This window comes from Camellia sinensis, chromosome 9 (genome assembly GCF_055761805.1).
Source record: "Camellia sinensis isolate YWXY chromosome 9, ASM5576180v1, whole genome shotgun sequence".
NCBI classification, from domain to species: Eukaryota; Viridiplantae; Streptophyta; class Magnoliopsida; order Ericales; family Theaceae; genus Camellia; species Camellia sinensis.
In genome coordinates this window covers 141,462,188-141,471,303 of record NC_138969.1, presented here as the reverse complement: position 1 = coordinate 141,471,303, position 9,116 = coordinate 141,462,188, and positions in this window count along the sequence as shown.

Sequence of the window (9,116 nt, the reverse complement as noted above, 5' to 3'; positions counted from 1 at the left end):
CAACATTCTCGCCAACATAACAAAATGTAACGAAATAGTAAAAGGGCGAAAACAAGTCTCGCGCATGAGACGTATGGGCTGACTCTTCAAAACCTTGATAGTTTCTCACATATTTCATCAAGGCTGGGTTTGGACGTTCCTTGGCTCACCTACATAGACAATAATGAACGTGAGCGAAAGCCCAGTGAATAGTATCAAATAAGAAAGATACATGAACAATCTTTGAAACAGTTATATCAGACGGCCTTGGGCCCAATTCATGTTTCATCGACTAAAGTTCTAGACGTATCAAATGGCCTCCGGCCCAATTAACTCATACCCGACGGCCTTTGCGCCATCCATTCATATCTAACGGCCTTTTTGGCCCAATTGTTCGTATCCAACGGCCTTCGGCCTAATCGTTCATATCCAACGGCCTTTGGCCCACTTGTTCATACCAAACTATCATTCATGTCAGACGGCCTTTGGCCCAATCATTCATATATCAGACTATCATTCATGTCAGACTATCATTCGTGTTAGACGGTCTTTGGCCCAATCATTCATGTCAGGCGGCCTTTGGCCCAATCATTCATATGTCAGACTATCATTCGTGTCAGACGGCCTTTGGCCCAATCATTCATATGTCAGACTATCATTCGTGTCAAACGGCCTTTGGCCCAATCATTCATATGTCAGACTATCATTCATGTGAGACTATCATTTGTGTCAGACTATCATTCATGTCAAACTATCATTTGTGTCAAACTATCATTTGTGTCAAACTATCATTAATGTCAGACAGCCTTCGGCCCATTCATTCTTTCATTCATAGCAGATAGCCTTAGGCCCAACCATTTGGCATAACAAACATTTTTCCATAATTCAAATTAACAAACTTGTAAGACTTATAGGGAAATAAGTAATTGGACAAATAACATACTCAAAAATATCTTTGTTAAGATATTACTCACTGTGTTCTGGCGGTGGATTTGCCTGGAGCTTGACCCTACACATTACATAACACATATGGGTCAAAATCAATTCAATCTGTTCTTAATTCATACATCGCTCTTAGGCTTCTTTCTTGTTCTTTTAATTCATTCATAATATTCAATGCATGCCTACGAGTGGTTAGAAGTGAAAGAGAACGAAAAATGAAACATTGAACACTCTTACAAAATTCCTGAAACAGGGGTCCCCGCTCGAGCATGGGTTCTGCCGCTCGAGCCGACCCTCATGGGCTGCAAAAGTACTGGCTACCGCATTTTTTACGCTTGAGTGTGAATTCGGGTTCTCGTGCTGAAGATCACACTACATGGCTCCTCGCTCGAGCATGAATCTCCTCGCTCGAGCGGACATCCATATCTGCAAAAAGTTCTGGGAGCTCGCATTTCACGCTCGAGCGGCGGTTCCCCCGCTCGAGCGGACATCATGAATTTTGGGTTTTCCAGAACTGCTCTTGAGGCTCAAATTCGACATTCAAAGGCTTTAAAGCTCAAATTAAGGTACCAAAAATAGGGAAACACATTATATATCATGAGTATACAAGCAATACGAGGTCAATTGCTCAAAATCATAATCCAACCCTTAATTCATCTCGACAAAACACATAGCTTCAAAATTCAATTTCAATATACATGCACCCATAATCCATGAACTCCTTGAATTATACATGCATGCTTATTTTTTACTCCAATTCCATTTTAAATGACACCAATGGAGTCTATAATCATCAAACTCAACAAAACCATGCTTGCATGTATGCTTCAATGCTCAATTTTTCTTAATCAACATATTACATGCTAGTTTATACAATTTCATTGCAATTCATGGTGATTCATAGCAATTTCATGCATGCATGTGCATTCTTACTTCATATTCAACTCAATCTTTGCCATTAGCTACCATACTACTTGAATTCACAAAATTACACCATGAATTCATTCTCAATTACTCACATAGAGGTTCAAATCTTCCAATTTATAGCAAATTCTTGAGTTAATCTTCAAGATTTCCAAGCTTCAAGATCAAAGCTTCAATCCTTCCACCCTCTCTCTCTAACCGACCCTCACTCTTTCTCTTGAGATTGATTTTTCAGCCTTGAGCTCAAAACAAATGATTATAAGTGTATTAGAGCCCTTTTTATAGTCCCTCTTAATCAAATTCCCTTAACACTAATTAATTGAGCACTATTTTCATCAATTTAATCTATTTAATTTGATCCGAACCAATTTTCAATTAAATTTCACCGTAGGCTCTGAAAATTATGCCAATCACAATGGCGTAGTCAATTTCAGTTTCTGTGGCCGATAGGGCCTTTAATTTAAATTCTAAAGTAGATAATCAAACAGGTTTTCCTACGGTGCATAGATAGAAATTCAAAACCACATATATTCATACAAATGGCACTCAAAATCATATCAAACACAAAATCACATTCGTAATTAAGATTAATTAGCATAATACGGAGTAGGGTTATCACAGTCTTCCCCCTTTTAGGAAGTTTGGTCCACCAAACTTATTTTACCTTCGTCGGGAAATAAATGTGGATAGCGTAGTCGCAATTTATCCTCTTTTTCCCATGTGGCATCCATCCCATAGTGTTCTTTCCATTCCACTTTCACCATTGGGATGGACTTGCTTCTCAATTGTTTCACTTGCCGGTCAATGATTCGTTCCGGCCATTCAGCGTACTCCATATTTTCATCATGAGCTACCCGGTGATAATCAATCACATGGAACGGATCTCGAAGATAACCCCTCAACATTGACACATGAAACACATTATGGATTGGTTCGAATCCTGGTGGCAAAGTGACTTGATAGGCAACTGGACCAAGCCTTTCCAGAATTTGAAACGGCCCAATGTAACGGGGCGACAACTTACCCTTCTTTCCAAACCTGACTTGGCCTTTTATCGGAGTCACACGGATGAACACATGGTCACCAACCTCATACTCAAGAGGTCTTCTTCGAACATATGCATAACTCTTTTGTCAGTCCTGAGTTGTTTTGAGCCTCTGTTGGATTATTTTGATCTTCTCAGAAGTATCTTGCACAATTTCAGGCCCAAGTAAAGCTCTATCCCCGACTTCTATCCAACAAATTGGTGATCTACACCTTCTACCATACAAAGCCTTGTATGGTGCCATACCGATGCTGGAGTGGAAGCTGTTATTGTATGCAAACTCTGCTAGTGGCAAATAGTCTTCCTAACTCCCCTGAAAATCTAAGGTACACATTCTCAGCATATCCTCTAACGTCTGTGTAGTCCGTTCTGATTGCCCATCTGTCTGTGGGTGGAATGCGGTACTAAACCTCAGTTTTGTCCCCATAGCTTTTTGCAAACTCTTCCACAATCTAGATACAAATTTTGGATCTATCTGACACAATAGATACCGAAACTCCGTGTAAATGGACAGTCTCATCAACATGTATAGTAGCCAGTCTATAAGCATCAAATGTAGTTCTAACAGGTAAAAAATGTGCAGATTTAGTCAGTTTGTCAACTACAACCCAAATAGAATCCATACCTCGAGGAGTCCAAGGTAGACCAACAACAAAATCCATAGTCACATGCTCCCACTTCCATTCAGGAATAGGGAGAGATTGAAGTAGACCACCCAGTTTCTGGTGTTCAGCTTTTACTTGCTGATATTGAAGACATTTGGACACATATTCTGCAATTTTCTTCTTCATTTTAGGCCACCAATAGCTTTGTTTCAAATCCCGTTACATTTTGTTATTGCTCGGATGTATAGCGAATACTGACTAGTGGGCTTCATCTAGAACTCTTTTCTTTACTTCTGGAATATCTGGGATACACATTCGGTTTCGGAATCTCAACACTTCCCTTTCGATGCTGAAGTCCGCTTTCGGACTTGTCTCAAATTCATCAATCACTTTCTTGAGGAATTCATCCTCTTTCTGTTTCTGTTTAATCTCATCAATGATTGCCGGTTTGGCTGAAATAGCGGCTATCAATCCACCCTGTTCACACAATACCACTTCAATTTCAGACTTCTCAAAATCTTGCAAGATCTCTTTCTGTTTAGTAAGAAAACAAGCCATACTCCCTATCAACTTTCTGGTTAGGGCATCAGCAACTGTATTAGCTTTCCCGGGGTGATATTGGATTTCAAGATCATAATCCTTTATCAGTTCAAGCCATTTCCTTTGCCGCATATTTAGCTCTTTCTATAAAAAGAAGTATTTCAGGCTCTTGTGATCTGTGTAGACTTCATATTTTGCCCCATACAAATAGTGCCGCCAGATTTTCAAAGCAAAAACAACTGTGGCCAATTCTAAATCATGTGTTGGGTAGTTCTTTTCATGTGGCCTCAACTGCCGAGAGGCGTAGGCAATTACCCTTCCGTTCTGCATTAGTACACAACCCAAACCTTTATAAGATGCATCATTGAAAATTATAAAGTTTTCCGTACCTGTGGGCAATGTCAATACTGGTGCAGTGGTCAGTCTCGTCTTCAGTTCATGAAAGACAGATTCTCTTTCGTTATTCCATTCGAATGGTTGCCCTTTGTGTGCCAGTTGGGTAAGAGGTACAACTATCCTTGAAAAGTCTTTCACAAACCTCCTGTAATACCTGGCTAAGCCCATGAAATTGCGGACCTCTGTTACATTTGTCGGTGTAGGCCAATTCACAATTGCCTCTATTTTCTGTAGGTCCACTTAAATCCCCTCTTTGTTGATAACATGCCCTAAGAAAATAACTTCATCCAACCAAAACTCACACTTCTTTAGTTTAGCAAATAATTTCTTTTCTCTAAGTGTTTGCAGGACAGTTCTCAAATGATGTTCATGTTCAAGTCTATTCTTGGAGTATATCAAAATGTCATCAATAAAAACCACAACAAATTTGTCAAGGTAGGTTTTAAAAATTCGGTTCATTAAGTCCATAAACGCTGCCGGAGCATTAGTCACTCCAAATGGCATAAAAAGAAATTCAAAATGACCATACCTCGTTCTGAATGCGGTTTTCTCAATATCTTTTGCCTTTACTTTCAACTGGTGGTACCCGGATCTCAAATCAATTTTGGAAAACACTTGTGATCCCTACAACTGGTCAAACAGGTCACCAATAGGAGGTAGGGGATATTTATTCTTTATTGTTACATTGTTCAGTTCTCGATAGTCGATAAACAAACGCAAGGTTCCATCTTTCTTTTTCATAAACAACACTAGTGCACCCCATGGTGAAGTACTAGGTCAGATAAACCCTTTTTCAAGCAGATCTTGCAACTGTTCTTTCAATTGTTTCATTTCAGTAGCAGCCATTCTGTAGGGAGTTTTAGAAATAGGCTGGGTGCCTGGTACAATTTCAATAGTAAACTCTATCTCCCTATCCACCAATTCCCCTGGTAATTCATTTGGAAACACATCTGGAAATTCTCTAACAATAGGGACACTGTTCAATTCAACATTCACAGATTGTTCAAATAGCACACAACACAAATAATTCTGGCACCCTTTCCTGATTAATTTACATGCTTTCATTGCAGATATCAAATAAGGTGCAGGCACTACCTCGTTACCCATAAACACAATTTCTTCCTGTTCTGGTGGTTTAAACACAACCCCGTTTTGTTACACAGTCAATGGTGGCATAATATTTAGCTAACCAATGCATGCCCAGAATTACATCAAAGTGCCTAAAATTCAAGGACAACAAATCCACATACAGAATAGCATTCCCAATTCGCATGTCACAAAAATGATATATAAATTCACACAATACAGATTCCCCAGATAGAGCAGATATATATAGTAGATATGGCAATAACTCTAGAGGTCTACTCAGTCTAGATGCAAATGCACATGTTACAAAAGAGTGTGTTGATCCGGAGTCAATTAACACAAAAGCGTCCTGATTACGTATAGAAATAGTACCTGAGACAACTGCATTAGCATTTCGTGTATCGCCCAGAATAAGCGCGAAAACTTTCCCTTGCCTCACGGTATCCCCGGTGGTAGTAGATCTCATAGTATTTCCCGGCTTTGGGATTGATGCAGTTGAGCTAGCAGCTAGCTTCCCACTGTTCTGATTACAATCTCTGGCCATATGCCCTTGTTTACCACATTTAAAACAAGCTCCTAACACACGGTAACAAACCCTATGATGCCTTTTACTACAAATATTACACATTGGGGATGTATCTCAGGAAGAATTAGAAGTACTCGAGGAGCCCGTATTCTGCTTCTTCAAAAATTTCTTCTTCGAAAAGAAGTCTTGTCTCTTACTACCTTTCCAGTCTGTCATTGGTTTAGTCTGTCAAGCTATGTTAGCTTCTGACATTATGGCCCAGTCCAACAGCCCAATATATGTTTCCAGCTTCAGGACATTTACCCTTTCTAGAATGTCACTTCAAAGCCCACCTTCAAAATGTCTCGCTTTCTTGTAGTCGGTATCGATCACATGTGGTGCAAACCTGGCCAATTCAGTGAATTTGGCCTCATACTCAGCCACTATCATGCTGTCTTGTTTTAGTTCCATGAACCCCGATACCTTCCTGTCACGGACACACTGACGAAAGTACTTATCGTAGAAGACTTCTAGGAATTTCGCCTAGTTTAGATCTTTATGATTTTCTCGCATTAACATCCACCATCTTCTTGCTTCATCTTCTAGCATAAAGGTGCCTAGAAGCACTTTCTATGTCTCCAAACAAGGGAACACTTCAAATAGCTTTTCGATACCGAGGACCCATGCTTCGGCTTTCAACGGATCTAATCCACCATGGAACTGTGGCGGTTTCATCTTCTAAAACTCTTTGGTGAGAGCTATTATTCAGTCATCATTCTGTAAGTTTGGCATGGGTGGTGCCGGAGGTGGAGGTTGTGGTTGCTGCCACTGTTGTTGCCTCAATGTCTCTTCCATTTCCTGAATCAATCTTTCTATTCTATCCATTCTGGCAGTAGAGGACTCCTCTATTTCATCACCTCTTGTTCTCACCATCTGATTAGACTTGCATTATACTTTATACAAAAGATTCACAGGTATGCATATACTAAAGAGCATGTATATTCAAATAATTTGCAATGCCAGAAAATCACAAGCTTATAACACACAATCGTTCACATTAAAACATTTAAGCGTATTCTCGAAGCTTTCAAATTCATACTTATCACATGAATGCATCCTAGATCTTTTGTAGACGCTTATTGCTCATTTGGACAAGTGTGTGAGTTATTAACTCGTGCTTTGATACCACCCTGTCATGACCCGATCTTGCCCCTATGGGTTAAGGACAAAACCGGCCAGTAATCGAGGGATTACCTATGACCTCAAACCAAACAAGACATAACTCATCAGAGTAAATGGGCCAAATGGAAGCAAATTTAAAACTTTTGTCCATAGAGCGATGCTTACATGGCACATCATAACAGTCCATATATTTATACCTGTTAATAACTCACATCAAAGGGATAACAACACAAAGTTCTATACATACACAGGATAATTCAAGTCTTAGTTAGCCTAACCAAAACTTATATACAAAGGTAATCAAACATTCTCGCCAACATAACAAAATGTAACGAAATAGCAAAAGGGCGAAAACAAGTCTCGTGCGTGAGACGTATGGGCTGACTCTTCAAAACCTTGACTATTTCTCACATATTTCACCGAGGTTGGGTTTGGAAATTCCTTGGCTCACCTACATAGACATGAATAGCATGTGCGAAAGCCCAATGAATAATATCAAATAAGGAAGATACATGAACAATCTTTGAAACAGTTACATCAGACTGCCTTGGGCCCAATTCATGTTTCTATGTAATGTATCAATCGACTAAAGTTCTAGACGTATCAAATGGCCTCGGGCCCAATTAACTCAAACCCGATGGCCTTTGGCCCATCCATTCATGTCTAACGGCCTTTTTGGTCCAATTGTTCGTATCCGACGGCCTTCGGCCCAATCATTCATATCCGACAGCCTTTGGCCCACTCGTTCATACCAAACTATCATTCATGTCAGACGGCCTTTGGCCCAATCATTCATATGTCAGACTACCATTCATGTCAGACTATCATTCGTGTCAGACGACCTTTGCCCCAATCATTCATTTGTTAGACTATCATTCGTGTCGGACGGCCTTTGGCCCAATCATTCATATGTCAGACTATCATTCATGTCAGACTATCATTTGTGTCAAATGGCCTTTGGCCCAATCATTCATATGTCAGACTATCATTCATATCAGACTATCATTCGTGTTAGACTATCATTCATGGCAGACGGCCTTTGGCCCATTCATTCTTTCATTCATAGCAGACGGCCTTAGGCCCAACCATAGGCCCAACCATATGGCATAGCAAACATTTGTCCACAATTCAAATTAACAAACTTATAAGACTTATAGGGAAATAAGTAGTTGGACAAATAACATACTCCAAAATATCTTTATTAAGATATTACTCACTGTGTTCTGACGGTGGATTTGCCCTGGAGCTTGGCCCTACACATTACATAACACATATGGGTCATAATCAATTCAATCCGTTCTTAATTCATACATCCCTCTTAAGCTTCTTTCCTGTTCTTTTAATTCATTCATAATATTCAATGCATGCGTAACAGTGGTTAGAAATGAAGGAGAATGGAAAATGAAACATAGAAGACTCTTACAAAATTTCTTAAACAGAAGACCCCGCTCGAGCGTGGGTTCTGCCGCTCGAGCCGACCCTCATGGTCTGCAAAAGTACTGGTTACCTCATTTTTACGCTCGAGCGTGAATTCGGACGCTCGAGCTGAAGGTCACACTACATGGCTCCCCGCTGGAGCGTGAATCTCCCCGCTGGAGCGGACATCCATGTCTGCAAAAAGTTCTGGGAGCTCACATTTCACGCTCGAGCGCCGGTTCCCTCGCTCGAGCAGACATAATGAATTCTGGGTTTTCGAGAACTGTTCTTGAGGCTCAAATTCGACATTGAAAGGCTTTAAAGCTCAAATTAAGGTACCAAAAATAGGGAAACACATTATATATCATGAGAATACAAGCAATACAAGGTCAATTGCTCAAAATCATAATCCAACCCTCAATTCATCTTGCCAAAACACATACCTTCAAAATTCAATTTCAATATACATGTACCCATACTCCATGAACTCCTTGAA